We start from the raw sequence: 17747 nt of genomic DNA on the forward strand, positions 1-17747 counted from the left end.
GGAAAGGCAAAGGGTTAGAAAAGATGAAAACTGAACCATTAGTGAATAAATGTTCTTCCATCACTGCTGAAATTATCTTATGCCCCTTTAGCTGGGCAATGAAAACAGCCCCAATAAGTGTCACATGGAGTCAAAATGCATAGAAACAGGAGGCTTTGTGAGAACACTCCACAAGAATTAGAGGAGCTTATCTGCATCTCAGAAATGTAGATAGAACATAAAGAAATGTCCTTGGAAAATTTATGTCACTGGAAGGTACATTTTTTCTTTTCCAGCAGAGCATTAGGGCAGAGTGCAGCCTTGGAGCTTACAGAAATTCACACCTCTAGTTACAAAACCAGCTCACAGCCTTACTGAAGCCTGAGCTAGAGTGTGGAGAGCTTGACTAGCCTGCTTGTAAGCCTGGCTCACCTGCCAGCTGAACAGCATTTGGAATCATGCTACCATTAGCTTTGCCAGCTTTGTCTCCTTTCCACAAGAATAAACATGTTTCAGTCAAAGAAGGAAATGATGTTAACAATATGTGCAATTCAGTGAGGACCAACTGAAACACCTGTAATTATTGGCCCTGAAGACACTGAAAAGAGAGATTAAAAATACACCTGCACTTCAAAAACAGTTAAGGTGCACAAACACATACTAGTGCCTAGCATCCTAGGCACTGAGATAATTTTAAGATCCTCTTAATTTTTTTTTTCCTCCATTGATCAAGCTCTGTCTGGCCTGCCTCTATCTTATCAAAGGATGTAATTAGATTATTCTAGTGTTTTATCAAAGTAAATGATCTCCCCCAAAACTCCATTCTTTCAAAAAGCACAAAAGCTTCAAAATCACCTTTTAAAATTAAATACTTGTACAGATTAACTCACATATCACAGGCAGAGTGGATGTGGGTGAAGGTCTACAATTTCAGTACGCACGAGCCTTGTGCACCTACAAAATGAGTTAAACACAAACAAATTACCTCTCCAAGTCACCAAATTCTGCTCATTCCCACACTAAGAGGAGACAATCTAAAGGGAAAAAAATAAGAAAAAGAAATAAGAGAGAGGATGGAGTGCTTTTAACATTTTGGTCTGTTATTATAAACTTACTGCTTAAAATAGTTAGGAAAAAAATTATACCCTGAGCTCAAATTTGTAGTCAGATACAGATCAGTGAATGCAGAGAACTTTCTTTTACCACTGTAGGCTTAGTGTACAATCTCCAGGAAATGGAGATCTGGGAGCTCTATTCCATAAAAGGGAAAAGTATTTAGAGGCCCTTGGCTTTCACTGTGTTCTCTCTGCACTTATTTTACCATAGTAGAGAAAGTTAAGTATAATCAGTTAACTTGCCCTGGCTGAGTCACAGCTGAGTCTGCGGCAGTAAAGGCTCACAGAAAGGTGCTTTACTCCATCCCCACTGATAGCTGGGCACCTGACCCCAAATGCTCTGTCATGTGTCAGCAAGCCAACACAAAAAAGAGCAGAAATAACCAGTTAAGAAAGCATTTTATTAATATTTCTTGGCCTCATGCTGCCTGTGGTCAAGCCTCATTTGTCAACAACAGGAGCTGCTTGCTCGTGAATGCAGCAGCGGAACTGCACAATTCGGAGAGACTTTTTGCAACTTTTTTCTTTGTTGTCCTGTACAGTGGTTGTAAAAAGGTACCAAACTAAAAAGGTACCTTTTTGCACTCCTTTTTGTATAGCTGTAAAAATACATAGAATTAACATACATTTTGAATTAGGTTTTGCAGCTTTGAAGTACTTAAGACTCAGAAAACTTCCTTCAAAGTCTGAACAAAACAACAGGGGGTTTTTCTTCTGTTTGTACCAAAAAAGTGTTTTCAAAGACAAAGCATTAATATAGCTTAAGGTACACAGCTTGTTGGCATATATTAACTATCCCCTAAAACTTTAAAAACCCAAAATCACAACAAAAGAAACAAACCCCTCCAGAAAACTTCCTTCAAAGTCTGAGCAAAACAGGGTATTTTTCTTCTGTTTGTACCAAAAAAGTGTTTTCAAAGACAAAGCATTAATATAGCTTAAGGTACACAGCTTGTTGGCATATATTAACTATCCCCTAAAACTTTAAAAACCCAAAATCACAACAAAAGAAACAAACCCCCTAAAACAGACGCAGAAGAATATCTTAATAGAAACACTTTGAAATTTTGCATTAGGACTCCAAGATCTTTGTAAAATAGGAACATTCACTGGGAAAAGGAAAAAGAATCCCACAACTGAAGCTGACTCATGTACATTCTTGCCCTTTGTGACAAAAGGTCCTACATGGAAATTGGAAGACATTTTCTTTATTGTCTGCAACACAGGAAAAAAATTGACCAGTAGTTTCCTATTGCATCTCATTTTTATGACTAAAGAGTGGTTTTTCGTGGTAAATTAAGTTTGCAAGATATTAAGATCCTGCTTCAGCCAATTTACCAAACCACAGAGTCATAGTTCCAGGACAAAAATACGGCACCTCTGTGATAACCTTAATGAGTTCCACCCACACTAACATCCATACAACTGCTCAAGGTAAAACCTGGAACACAAGTGGTGTTTCTGTTTTTAGGATACAGAACAATTCCACTGAGGCATGCAGTGTATATGCAATTACTGTGTGAATCCAAAAAATCTGTTCTTATTGAGAGATTAATTCCTGACTATTGAGATTCCTGAGTGACTTCAATAAGACCTCCTAACAATCAGAACACTTTCAGGTTGCAGCCTCAGAGACAATGGTTAAATGTGAATAATTCTATCATAAAAATATTTTAAAGGAAGAAATTAGAGAAAGCTGAAGGAAAATACAATTTCTAAAAAACTCCCCTCAAACTCAATGGTTACAGACTTCCTTGGAACTATGAGCTACACATGTAGGACTTGATTTACAGAGCAGCATGACAGGAAAGAATCTCCTTTTCTGCTTCCTGTTTTCCTCATAGTTCAGGAACACATAAAACTGGATGGTTTTCAATAATCTGCTTGAATGAGAGAAAGGAAAAGTTAGGTCAGGCAGAAAGTAAAATGTTTTGATGCATGCCCAGCCTGACATGCATCCTGGGAGAATATCTCCAGTAACGGGTAGTTATGACACTGTTGAGACTGAAAACCAAAAAGTTTGTGGGTGAAAGGTGATGCTGTTCCATTAAGACCAACCCCTACAACAAGGCATTTGGTTATGATCAAAAATTTACATCACAGTTTAAGGAAATCTAAAAATTAATTCCAAAAGGGTTTAGTGGAAACTTATTCTGGGAGTTCTGTACTTAACTCCCAGAGGATCTGTTCTGGTCCCAGCTTTAGCTTTTCCTTGATACATCAAGAGAAAAAGCCATTGGATCTATTTCACTCACGGACAATATTTTAACATAGCTAAATGGAAATTTAAGACTTGCTAAAAGATCATAACTGTGTTCAAAAATAGCACTTTTCATTCTGTAAAATGTCAGCTTCATTTGTTTTAGCAATGTTTTTACAGTTTCTGTTTTGTTAGCAGTCACTGTTTAGATTTATTTCTCTTGCAATAAAGCATCTAAAGGAGTGGCTTATAACAACTTTTTTTGTCTTGCAAGAATTTTAGGCTGAATGTTATGCTGCAGACCATCAGCAAACAGATGAAGAATGTACACATTTTAGAAACAATAAGGAGCTGCATTTCACTAGCTTTTTAGACAAGTAGACCCAGATTTTAAAAAAAAGCTATTTCTATTAAGGAAAGCCTATTTTAGACAGCCTGAAAATTTCCCAATTCCAATTTATTTTTTTGGTTTTTTAGGGGCAAGTAGGAGTCAATGTTGCATGAATCAAACTTTTATAAGTTACTCTGGTTTGGATGCAATTTTTTTTTTTAATTTTCAGGGCTCTTTTATCTAGGACAAAAAAAAGAATATAAGGAAATGAGGTTATAAGCAGCACAACCTCCCTGTGAAAACAAACGGTTTTAAGAATTGCATACAAGTTCAGAAAACAACCCCATGTTCTGGTTCACTTGAGTTTTTATTCATTCTGGGGCGTTACTTTGAACAAACATCCTTGAGACAGAACTCCAAAATGGTAATTTTATCTGGTAAAGACTGCATCTAAGATACTGGACTCAGCTCTCTTATAAGAATGATGCCTTACTGACCGAATTTTTTTTTTTCCCATCAATGGGTTTTCAGCAGGAAAAGCAAGAAGACAACAAAAAGCACTGCTCAGGCACGTGGCCTCTAGGAAACCAGTTGGGGTGAACTTTGGGGTACTTTAAAATAAAATTTTATATATATATATATATGTAATGAAAAAGATGGTACATGTGATATTAAGGAAGAATGAATCCCTGGTTTTTTCAGTATTATGCATGAGCTAAAGAATTCAGCCAACAGGAGCAAATCTGATGATCAGAAGATAGCTCGCAAGGCATACTTGCTATATTTCTTAATTTACAGATTATTTTTTGTAGACTTTAAGGAAATGCAGTTTAAAGGAAGAATGTGAATATAGAGTGGGAGGATATTTGGCATGGAGAGTAAGGATTTCTAAGCATAAGGAACAGCATATAAGCAAGTGTGAAGGTAAGAGTGGGAGAACAGTACACTTGGTGTCATTCAGGAGGGCAGTTCAAAACATACCCAGAGCTAGGAAGTACCCGGAAAAAAGTCTACTATAACAAAGGTAGTGAACGTAAAACAGGACAATTCAAAAAAAAAGTTGAAATTATATGTGAGTAAAAAATTGTTGCTCTCTTCCTCCTCCTAGACAATTTCCTATTTAGAAGCAGAATTGTTTAGGAGGCAGTGCCAGTCTTGTTGTGTGGTGCTGAAGGGCCCCTCTGATGCAGGACCTGTGCACTGATGAATCTCCCAACAGAAATAACTGCACCATTCAGAATACCAGAAGATAATAATAGCACCCAACATGCTTTGGCCTAAATGAGCCTCATGTACTCAGTCACACAGAGTCACGTGGGTTTCTTTCTTCTACTCCTTTTCACAGATTTGGAGAAACCTAGATATGTTTCTGCTGTCTGGACTGGATGTATTATACATCACATTCTAGTTACACATTTATTTTTGTCTAGGGTGTAGGCAGAGTTGGGAGATTGAGTCGATATTTTCTCAAATTGCCACTTGACTATATTCTTAGTAAATGTAAAAAGAGAACAAATACATTTGTGTGGAGAGGAGACAGATAAGATTAGGGGGGAAAAATCAGTGTTTCTTGGTGTCAATTCATCCTTTTTAAAAGAAAAACCTTAAGGTTTCTATATGAAGTACAATGTTTGAAAGAAATTTCTACATAGAAACATCCTATAAATTATTCTGCTTTGCAGGGCAGCAGGATATCAACTTTGCATAATTTGGAAAAAACTACTAACAGCCTGACTTAGAAACATAAATATGCTGAAGGCAATTAGGGCAGAACACTATTGCTTAGTGACCCAAGAATCTTGTTGCTACCCAGGCAAAAAATTTTCCAAATGAAGAAATCAAACTAAATTCTTTCTTTCCCAATCAGAAAGGGTAATCCCAGAGGGCAAACTTGGTTGAACAAACCAACAATAAATAGCTTTTTTTGGGATCTAGAATGCAACTGTGGGCTTTCAAGCAGGGAGATTATACTTGGCTTTACGTTTTGCAGATAAATGGCAAAGCAGCAAAACAAGTGTTTTATTCCCATTTTATCCTTTCTGGACACAATCAGATTGACATTTGCTTACTTTAGTGATGCATGGACACCCATTTTTGCATTACAAAAATGAACACCAGCCAAAAGTGCGCAAAGGTGTTTCACTTCCTTTTTGTGAGAAAAGAGTTATGGATCCTAGTCCACTGAATGTTTTCTCAAACGTTGCTGTAGGACAGGAATATCTTCACTATCAACTTATTTAATTAAACAGCCATTGTGTGGATTTTGACTGCTTACTTTTTTTCTACAGACCTGGTAGTTCGCTCATCCAGGCTGTCACAACTTGGATCTGGGGATGTTATATATTAGGTCACAAGAATTGTTGCTTTTGCTAGGAACAGTCCAATGTTATGCCTAGAGTACACATGAAACCTGCAGGACTAGCTGTCTGTGAAAAAGCAAAGCTCATCATATCACCTCTTCCTTCCTGCCAGCATACAATACAAAAGTGTGAAAAAACAGCAATATTTTGTAATGCCACATCTTAAACTTTTTTCCTAGAAACAGACAATTTTGAGGGCAGCAGCAACACTAATTTCTCTTGTCAATATCTCATTCTAAAATCAGGCATAACAGCAGCAGCAACAACAAAACCACGACCACCACCAATAATAATAATAGGTTAATAATGCAAAGGATGATTGTTCCATTTTAGTATCCTCCAAAGAGGTGGAGTGAGGGAGGAAATGCTCAGTGTTGCAATCAGGTGTGATGTCAAAGCAAAACCGGAGCCAAAAGCTCTTTCTTTCTCAGAAGATCTATTAACGCAATATAAGATTCTGCAAACACACTTTGTAGAAGGTCTTTTGCCTGTATTGCTGAATCATTTACAGATTTCTGAGTGCTGTGTTATTCCTTCCTACTGACTGTGCTTCTGACAAGAACCCTTCAGATGCAGTCACACAGTGTTATTTTCACACTATGAAGTTCCTACAGTAAGCATTCCCAAACTGATGCAGTTTTTAATTTAAATTTAGTTTTTAGAAGGCGTGACAAGAAGAGGCAGCATATTTACAGCACAATTCAACTTAGGTACTATGTAAAGGCAGGCTTTCAGGAGCTTGGATGAAGCCTGATCTTGGTTGTTTTTTTTGGTTTTGTTTTTTTTTTTAACTGGTATTTAAAAGCTAAGACCCATAATATTCAGAGGCAGAAAGAACACTTTGTTACTGATGCATTTAGCAAAGATATTCTATGTGCATTTTACTGGCCAAGTTAGCAATGAATTGAATTGGAGGACCCTCCAATGAGGCACATATTGAATTAGCATCTGAATTCCTCAGAGTACCTCTTTTGCTAATTGGGCTGATTGAGGCAATTATTCATGTCAAGGTGAAACCAACACAGCTTATTTGATTTAATAATTTGAGGGCTGCAAAGGTGTTGCATTAGACAGGATAATGTCGTAATTAAGACAGAGGTGAAATAAATACTCCAAAATTCACACATCATACAGAAACAAGCTGTTAGCACAGAAACTGCTCCATCAGGCATGCTCATGACATGGCTGTTCTTATATCTCTCACAGTAAAATATTAATTTTCATTCTTTAAAAGGTTATTTTGTAATACAGGCACAGCACTGAGTTAAACTTCAGTCATAAATAACATCTGGTGAATTTTGTGAGACGAACCCTTTTGCAAGCAGCCTTTACATAGTACATAAATTGAATTGTGCTGTAAATATGCTGCCTCTTCCTACCACAACTTCTAAAAATTAAATTTAAATGGAAAAGTACATCAGTTTGGGAATGCTTACTGTAAGAACGTCATCGTTTGAAAATAACACTATGTCCCAACTCCCAGTGCAAACAAAGCCTTGAAATGAAAAGACTGAGGACCGTGTTCTGATTGAAATTTTTAGTAGAGCAGGCATCATATCACCATTACAACTGACTGACTACACAGATGCTTTATCTGATTACTGAAAAGCAATGCTCTGCCTACTGTCCCTGGTTTGAAAATCCCAGTAGCCCAACGGGATACTTAATCTCAGGTAGCACCTGCAAGCCTCTCTCAGGTAATCTCTGGCTGCATCTCTGACTTGAAGTGTCATGGTTCTCTCCTGCTCTTAGATCCCCAAATCAGCTACTTGGCCTGAACTATATGTGGCCAGAAGGAGACTTGCCAGGGCTGCAAGCAAGAATCCACGACCAAAATCATAGGGTAAATAATTTGCCCTTTTTTTGTCCTTATTTGAAATATAGATGCAGTAGCTTCAGGAAAATTTAACCTGACCTCTTTATTTTAATGTGGGGAAAAGGGAGAAAGCACACTGCTCCATCTCTTCAGAGAGAAGAGATTTGCTGACTTGCAGAAAAGATGGTCTGAAAATGAAAGCAAGCAGTTGTTTGTGAGAAAAGAGAAGCAAGTCCCCATTTCCTGTGCTCTTGAAATTCTGCACACCATCAGAATCCAAAATGAGGGACAAGGGATTATTGCTAGGACCTAAAAAACCCAAACCAACTCCAGAGCTGCCTTTCCACTACACCATACAAAGTTTCTACCCACAGAATCTCAAGATAGGGAGCACATGGTAATGCTAAACAGCAAAAATTTGCTAAAAGCAATTCAACCTTTTATTTTTCAGGTGTCCTAAAAAGTAAAGAAGTGAATGTTCTCTTCGATCATCCACTTCAAAAGCACCTCAACCATTCTGTCTGTCTTCCAGGTATTAACACCAAGGACCTAAAGTACAACTTAATCATCTACTTGTAGTTTCCTCGCTTTAAGGACTGATGTGTTCTGCATATGCACCAGACTGAAGTCAGCATTTCCAAATGTGAAAAATCAAAGCTAAGCTTTGATGATTTAAGTGAACGCAGTACAGAATTCTTCTTACTTTTAAACTCTTCTCAGCAGGAAGAAAATGAGGCCTATTTTGGCTGCTTGTTAAAATTCTAGATTCAGGATCTTTACAATTTGCCCTCTACTTGGGAAATTATCCTTATTGGCTTGCATCCTCTAGAAAACATGGTAAGAAAAATAATTTATCATTTTCTTTTAGAAGGCTACCAGGTACAACACTCTGAGAACACAGTTTGCTAACCTTATTTCTGCCATTTTCAATTATTGCTTTCCAAAACCTAGGACTAGGAAAGTTAATAATAAAAATCAAAACTATCAGAAAAAAAGGAATTTTTATGCATTGACTGGCACATTCTGCACCAAAACCCCACATTTTTTCTGGGTAATTCAACAGTTCAGAAAAAAGATTTGAGGAAAACAACAGCTCTGCTCTTCTGGAATAGCACAAGCCAAATGTAGCAAAATGTTCCTCATGTCCTTTGTCAAAATCTTTCCCTGATAAAATTATTTAGCCAACACCATTCCATTCCTGATTATATCCAGGAGCTGATCCAAAAAATAATGTACCAGCTCTATGCACAATCTCATCTCATCAACATCTCAAAAAACCCCACACTCATTTGGTATGGTTTTATCAGTGTTGTGCCCAGGGAGGCCCTAGGAAAGAGATGAGCTTAAACCAGACAACTGCTTCTGCAAGGAAAGAGAATTCTACACTTTGGGGGCTGCATTTCATATACTAGTTTTGACATTTTTACCTCAAAACCTAAAATGAAAATAGGGGATGTAAGAAGGACATAAAAGGAACAGTTATTCATATTCTATGAGACTTTAAAAAACTCCAGAACACGCCGTGGGTCAAGATTTGCCACAGAAACATCAGACCTACTGCAATTGTCTGGTCTTTTCAGGGCACTCCATATCTGCAGTAAGAGCAGTGAGTAAGGCATGGAATTGCATTTCAGTCCCTCAGTTCACAAGCAGCAAATGACTGAGTTTGTACAACACTCCTGTTCCATTGCAGCTGCTGAGAGTTTGCTATCTCCCAGGAGAGGGGCAAGGAGACAAAGTGGGAAAGGAGCAGCAATCACATCTTGATACTGAGTAAAACTGACCCAAATTCCTGTTTTTTAGTCCTGCTTCATTGCACTTTATAAGCTATGCTGGAGCTCAGTATTGCTCTTGTCATCACTCTACTAAGAAATTGTGATGTTGCTAATTTTACAACTTTATATATGATGAGTCAAAATGGCATTGTCTATTTGCCTACTTATAAACAATTTGTATACAATAAGTATGTAGTCACAAACATTGAGATTTATTACCTTATCCCTCTCTTCTTTATGTCAAATGAAGTAAAACAAGGTTGCATTAAAGTAATGGAACCCATTATTTAAAGTTTAAAACACTTGTAGAGAATTATGGATAGATTTATTACCATACCTCTCTCTTCTTTATGTCAAATAAAGTAAACAACGTTGCATTAAAGTAATGGAACCCATTATTTAAAGTTTAAAACACTTGTAGAGAATTATGGAATGAAAAAGACTCAGTGATTCTAATATATTATGAAATAAAAAATACAAAACCAGGTAAATTAATTAGAAAATACTTCTTAAAAGAAGATATAGGAACTCATTGTAATTTTAACAATACCATAAGACTAATAAGATAAGACTAATCTTAATAGAAGAAATGCTGAAATACCCATGCATCAAAACTTTTGTTGTTAATCAAAGTTTTGGGTGTTTAGAGTGCCTCTGGACAACATTCTGGCAAATGCCAAGAAAAAAAAAAAAGCTGTGCATTATCTACCTGAGGTAACGGAAGGCAAATATATAGCCTCAAAGAGACTGAGATAAAAGGCACAAAATGAAGGATGCTCATTCTTTCCAAACATCTTCAATATTTTGATGTTGACCTTGAACTGCTTTGTTATTCTGCCCAATCAAAACAAACTTCTGATTTGAGAACTGATTGCTCTATAACTTTATTATCACTTAAGACTTTCATCCTAGTTCCTAACTTTTAGATAATAACTGTCCTAGATAAGAAATTAATGTAATATTTTATTTCTAAATAGATCCAGATAGAAGAAGGATAAATTAATACAGGACTGTCCAGCAGTCTATCTTTGCTATTTCATTAAATTCCTTTACAGAAATCAACAAGCATTTTAATGCAGGCAAGATTTATTTTTCAGGGAGAGGTTTTGACAAAATTTTCTATCAAGCATCTTAAGGAAGCTGCTCCCATAGGACAAAAGAGAAATACCTCCTGTAACTGAAGGAAGAAGAAGGACAGAAGTTGTTCTGCATGCTGCAGACATTACACACCCATGGTACTGAGGTGTTCAACATAGTCCTGAAGAATCTGGAAAAGTGAGTCTGTACAAATGATTAAAGATGAGATGGGAAAATCAGAGCTAAAGACAGCCAAGGTAGTTTAGGCAATATTGAGCATTGAGCACCTGAATAATAAAATGTCAGGTGAAAAAGGCAAATCTATGCACAAGAGAAAAAAAAACAAATATAAAAAACACAAATAACACACCATCATTGCATTTTACAAGTCAGGAAAGAGCTCAGAGTAATTTTGAATAGTTCCCTGAAAATAGCATTCAGCAGCAGCCAAAAAGGCAAAAATGTCAAAAATTAATAGGAAAGAGCTGAAAACAGCATAGAATATGAGACCAAATCTTTAAAACAGTTCTAGTCACATCTCAAAAAAAAACCCAAACAAAACAAGCACACACAGCCCCAAAAAAGGATAACAATAAACCCCCAACAACATAAAAACAAATGGTTCATAGAAAAAAGACTGGTCAGTAACTGCAAATGGTTTCCATGCAAAAAAGGACACTTCTGGATAGAAACAGGTTAGAAAGTGATGAATAGACTGAAGAGGGTGCCCTATTAATTATTCACTCTCAATTCCTCACAGTACATATGGATAAGGATGCCAAAAGCAGTTACTAGGCAAGTGCTTGAGTAGCAAAGAAGTTCCTTAACAACAGTATATAAATAAATAAATAATTGAATTTGTTACCACAGGAAGTTGAAAAATAATTGGAGCACTTAAGTCAATGCAAACAGAGGTCAGATACATGTAGAGGAGATGTACAGCAGTAATTCTATACAGCCCTGGACCTGGAAAGGCCTGAGCTGCAGACGGTTGAGAACAGTCAGTGTTAAAGAAGGGTTCAGCTTTTGGAGTAGCATGAACATGATCCCTGTGTGGGATGAGATGAATGGTTTGCAAGACCTGGATGTGCAGCTCTTATGTTCAGTAGTGACAGCAGCTTCAGTTTCTGAAATAAACTGATTGTGACAAAGTAAACAAAGGAAAAGCACATTTTTGTCCATCACATGTAGTTGGCAATGCTGAAGAAATGGATGAAGAATGGACAGAACAACAGGCAGAAGAAAGCAACAGGAGAAAAGGAATTTTTCTTACATTTTTCTAGTTAATACAAACAGTACATGCTAAGACCACGGCCAGGACTAAGACCCAGGATGATACTGTGCTGGATTCCTAAGCAGCTCTCATGAAGAAGTAAACATATCTCAGCCTGAAGAATGTCTGGCATCTCCCTGCTTTGTCACGTTTTAGATTCTTGCAGATGAGCAATCGTCAGATGTTTTTTAGAGGCTATTTGGGTGGCAGGTCACTGAAAGTGTTTTCAGTTCTTTAAGATGCATCATCGAGAAAGAACTGAAATTCACAGGAGAAATGACAGTAAACCAGCACTTTCCATACTTTGCTGTCTTACATGCACAGGCACATTTGCCTACACACACACTAAAGGACATCCCCCGTTTTATGGCTTTGTGAAGAAAATCCCATTTGTCCTCAGTGCCTTTTAACAGAAGACACAGGTGCAAATCAATACAGAAACTTCCAGAAAATCAGAAGCTGAGACTGGCGTGAACATTTACACAGCTCTCAAATACAAAATATTACTGGTGTTCTCCATCTTTTTCCTATTCATTATCACTGAATCCCAGAACAGCCCAGGTTGGAAGGGACCTTGAAAGACTGACCTGCCCAACCCTTTGTGGGAAAGGGAGCTTGGATGAGATTATTGATGATCCTCTCTAACTGTGTCTTGAAAAGCTCCAGCAATGGGGACACTACCACATCTCTGCAGAGGTTGTTCCAGTGAACAATTGTTCTCACTGCAAAAATGTGTCTCTTTCATTTTGAGATGACACCTCTCCCTGTCACATGTAGTCAGCTGTACCATGCTGCCTACATCCCTGGTCCAAAAGCCTCACATGTGGCTGAGTCAGAATAAACATGATCAGCTCAAATCAATGGTACAAACTGGGGAAATGTCTCAAGATGCTCTTGCGCTCCCACTGATTTTCTCTTAGAGAATATACAGCAGTAGGAATAAATTCATTTTCTGGGATAGCGGCTTGAAATACTTCTCTTCCTCTAATATTTCTCACTAGTTCAGCCAGTATAAATATCAGGTTTTATTAAGCAGAGAAATGTAAAAAACAAAAATATAAGATTGGTCTAAGATACAATGGATGGCCTTCCCAGCTGAGATATTAAAATTTTGAAAAAGGCCACTTGACTTCACAACTCTAAAAGTTATTTTACACTCTAAGTATTATTTCCCTTGTGTGCCAGTACACTCAATTTATAACAGAAATTCCACAATAAGGTTGCTTTAACAATAAAGAGATAATATATATCATTCTAAGTTTTCATTCACTATGGCTAGATACTCCATCATAGCTGCACAAGACCAAAACCAACTATTTAATTCTTGTCTAGAAAATTTTGTGAGAAACCTACTTTTTTTTTTTTTCCACAAAGCACACTAAAAACTTCCACTCAATACAGAAAGAGACAAATCTCCAATCAAAGGTTCCACTCTATGCTTTGAAGAGACAAACTGTACATTTTGTTTGCCTCTAAACCTGCAGGTTTTCCCTGTGCTGTTTTGCTGCAACACGATCATGCCTTCAACCTTGACAGGTCACACCTTGTCCTCTTTTTGTATGGCTTGCAGGACAGGACTAAGCAGGGAAAGCTTCCTAATAGCAAATCCTGGGAGTACAGGGAAGTAAAGGAACATGACAAACAGTTCTTCCAAAACCCAAAAGCCAAATTTTCACCTCAGCATCCCTCTTCCCCCTGAAGCTCTCAAGCTCAGTTTTGTCTTAGGTATTGTGATTTGATAAGCATTATGAAACTTTACCTAGTTTGCTTATGTCTCTTTATCAATTCAGTTAAACTGAACACCACCTTTGCATGAGTCGTAATATTGAAGCTAGAGTGATAAAAAGAAATCAAAACTTGGTAAGCTGAGGAAGCAACCGTTGTCTCACAGACAATGCAGATATCTGCTTTTACTTGTCAGCTGAAATTGCTGTTTTCATTCAAAGATCCATCAGATGGGATATGGCTGGATACAGTTGCTAAATGCTGATCTAAAATCTCTTTCACGTGTTCCTACCAAAACCAGTAACAACAAAGCTGATGTTCTCTGCAGGCAAGGATCAAGAGAAGAAAAGCCTAGAACTATTTCATTCTGTTTTTCATCTTCACTACTGGATTATAAATAATACCACTTTTGCCTTCAACATACTGAGAGGCATGAGAATATGTATAAAGGGAACCATCATGAGGACTCACTTTAGCCTAAGGCCATTTTTCTCCTGAAGTTTTCTGTTAGTTCGGTTTGGTTGGTTTGGGTTTTTTCTTGTTTTTGAATCAATTTAAGTTCCTGTCCTAAAATCAGGAATTTAATTTAGGCTCTCTAAATTGCATTCTGCAGAAACCTTTTGCTTCTCAGATGACTACAGAGAAGCCCAGGGAGACATACTTTGTTAGGTTAAAATTAACCTTTTTTACATTATGGCCTTTCCTGAAGTGACTTCAGATTACCTTCCAAAAAATTTTCTGGGGGCAGTGGAAGGAATAGTAAGCTAAAGAGAGACAGTTTCTATCCTTCTCTTAATTCTTAATTTTATTGGCTAAGAAATTAAGTTCTTAAGAATTTAAATCTTAATTCTCTTTATTAATGTTCTCTTCTATCCAAATCCCAGGCTGCAGTAATTAGGAAATCATCTTCCCAATATTTTTCCTCACAGATCAAAACAAATGAGAGAACTAGAAAGCCAGACCTTAGAACTAGAGTTTCTAGGTTTCCTAGAAACAGTTAATGTATGTTTCACTAATCTTTTTTTCACATCTTCCCATCATTTCTTCTTTATACCCAACAACTGATAGATCAAAAGAAATGAGAGAACTAGAAATCCAGACCTTAGAACTAGAGTTTCTAGATTTTCTAGAAACAATTAATGTACGTTTCACTAATCTTTTTTCACATCTTCCCATCATTTCTTCTTTATACCCAACAACTGACTACAAACAAGTAACAATTGCCAAGAAAGCTTAACAAACAAAATGCGTAATCTATGCATATATGCTACACCTATGCAAAAAAAATTTAAATCTATCTACATATAAATTAATACCAATGATACTGTTTGATCTCTGAAAAGAGGATGATGTTGAATTGTGTTGAACACATTTCTAAGGCACATACATATTTTCTTCCAACACAAACTTTTTTGTTGTTGTGTTTCTTAGTTAGAGCAACATTTATTTGAATTTCCATGGCACTTAAAGGCAACTTATAAATTCATTTTCTAAGTGTTCCCTCCAAGTGTTATGTTTTTAACCCTGTTGAAAACAAAACAAGTATATTTTTACAATATGCTTAAGAACAAAGAGGATAAAGTTATTAACTGAACATGCCATTTATGTAATTATGTTAAAGGAAATATTTAAAGTCAGAACTAGCTATGATTTTTTTCTAAAATTCTCATTATCCAGTTAAATCAGAAATTATTTTCTGATGAAAAAATTGATATCTAGAAGATTAAAAAACAGGGCAATTACATTACTTACCACAACACTTTGCAAACCCACGTGAATGGCACCACACTTTTCTATCATACACAGAAAAAATCCACTTTAATTCTAAATATGTGCTAAGCGTACTTTTGAACTGAAGTGAGGCAAAAAGCAAATGCAAATCACAGAGCTTGTTTGAATTACAATCAGTGGAGTAATTAGTATTAGTAGCAATTAGTATTTAGTTCACTCATTAGGTTCATACTCTGTCTTCGTTTGTATTTCTTCAACTACACCAATCCAAAAGTCAGGCATTCATAAGTCACACAACTTTTCTACTTACTCTGCAAACATAGAGCAGCTATTTGTTCCCTTCACTCTCACAAAGCTGCCCAGCTGCAGCCCTTACTGTGGTGAGTTAATATTCCTGAGGAAGGCCTGAATATTGAAAACATGCTGAATAGTCTTTGCACTGGTACATTATTTAATCTTATTAGCTGACTAGAACATTAAATTTCACTCACTTAAATCATTATTTCATAGCACAAATGCAGCAGAAAATAATGAAACTGTGTTCTTGAGAAAGAGAGGGATACAACAATTGAGTTCTGACCTCTTCGAGCGATTTGGTTCTTCACTGTATAATGACACATTTTTCACTATGTCCTACAAATATTTTGGGAAAGGTGACTTTTTTTTTTTTTGCCTTTTTTTTTTTTCATTTTAAGAACCACAGAGCATTCAAAATGCTGTGCATGTAATTCTTCAGCACTTTCCAATAGAGCAAAAGATTTACTACTGTGAAGAAGAAATGATCACTCCCCACTGCACTGAAGTGAAACTGGCCACTGGTCTTGCTTCTTCACCTGAACTGTTTATCAGATGTTGGTACTGTGGAATAAACACTGCTTCAGACTAATCCAAATGATTAAATTCACTGTAGCAAAAATCATTGTGTTACCTAAAAACAGTTGTCTCATTTCTTGCACTGCTGAACTAAATCTCACTTTTATATAATACCTGAAGCACATTGCATTTCCAGCCACCAGGAATGCACACTTACATCCTGAGTTTATCAACATCCATCTAGGTGGAGCATTCAGTTCAGTGGAATAATGTTTGATAGTTATGGGGAAAAAATATAGGTTTTTGGATATTAGTTAGGCAATCCAACAATGATTTTTACCTTCTAGGAACATTTTTTAGGTTTCATATCTTCTTATCTATAACCCTAGTCTTCATTTTTACTGAACAGTTTAATTAAAATTATTTATAAAGCAGCATTTAAAAACCAGAAAATTGGTAACATATATGTTAATAAAGAAAAAAAAATTGAAATATGTTAAAAATTGTCATAATAGCAACTGACTTGTGCAACTCTCCTGTATACAGGGCTCCTTACTGCACTGGATGAGACCCACAAATGAGAAGTTAGCCCAACTGTTTCAAACAACAGAAGTAAAATTTAAAATGCAAGCAGAAAGTTTGTTACCTATCAGAGGAATTTAAAGTCTGGAATTCTCATGGTCAGCATAATGCCTTGCAGCACAGGTGAAGAAAGGATAATGAATATTCAGCAGGCTGATGGCTGCAATGCTCTAAGTAGGAGCTTCCTATTTTAAATATAGAGAAACAAATTCAATACTAAATAGAAAAGGGTGGGATTTTTCGTTTGTTCAAGCAAAATTAACAACTCCTTCCAAGCAGATGATCAGGAAAAGAAAGAAAACCTGATCTTGCCACAGGTTAATTTTTTCAAATCATCACAGAATAACAAACCAGTGAGTAACAGAAACAAAGTGTGCAGTCAGTTTGCTTAAGAGCAAATGAAATCTCATTCTGCCATTTTTCACTGAAGTTTACTTCAACAAAAAGGATCTCTAGAAGCTTCTGAAGTGAGCTGAAGGAAGACAGAAGGGGAGTTCTTTTACAGGATCACTATATCTCACGTTGAGAGCATCTGTTTGGCGTTGCTGGTTTTCCCAATGTTATTTTTAAAAAAGGAGAAGAACAAAAACACTCCTTATTCATAAACAAAATATCTGCATGCTCTGAATAATCTTTAGAGAAAGATATATTCTATATATATTCTTAATATATTTTTAATATATAGAATATATTTATATTCTATATATTAAAAAACCAAACAAATCCCTAAACCTATGACAGATGATTTAAAGGGCACCTAAAGTAATGAGTCCAAGTGAGCAGCGTTCATGATGTAGAACTCCTGGAGTTCCATCAGCCTCAGACCTTGCCTGGTGACCTTGAACATGCACAAAAGGGACCAGTATTTTTCTATATATTAAAAAACCAAACAAATCCCTAAACCTATGACAGATGATTTAAAGGGCACCTAAAGTAATGAGTCCAAGTGAGCAGCGTTCATGATGTAGAA

The 17747-nt window shown here is 36.5% G+C and overlaps 1 protein-coding gene across 8 annotated transcripts in view; it reads right to left on the bottom strand.

The window, feature by feature from the left end:
• IRAG1 (inositol 1,4,5-triphosphate receptor associated 1) overlaps positions 1 to 17747 on the bottom strand; it is a 93827-nt gene that overhangs the window by 34904 nt on the left and 41176 nt on the right. For all 8 annotated transcript variants that reach the window (XM_041415230.1, XM_041415231.1, XM_041415224.1 and 5 more), the window contains one exon: positions 870 to 933. The gene's annotated coding sequence lies outside the window, so the exon portion shown is untranslated. The remainder of the gene's footprint in view (positions 1 to 869; positions 934 to 17747) is intronic.

Source organism: Onychostruthus taczanowskii, unplaced genomic scaffold (genome assembly GCF_017590055.1).
Source record: "Onychostruthus taczanowskii isolate IOZ18803 unplaced genomic scaffold, ASM1759005v1 scaffold49, whole genome shotgun sequence".
NCBI lineage: Eukaryota > Metazoa > Chordata > Aves > Passeriformes > Passeridae > Onychostruthus > Onychostruthus taczanowskii.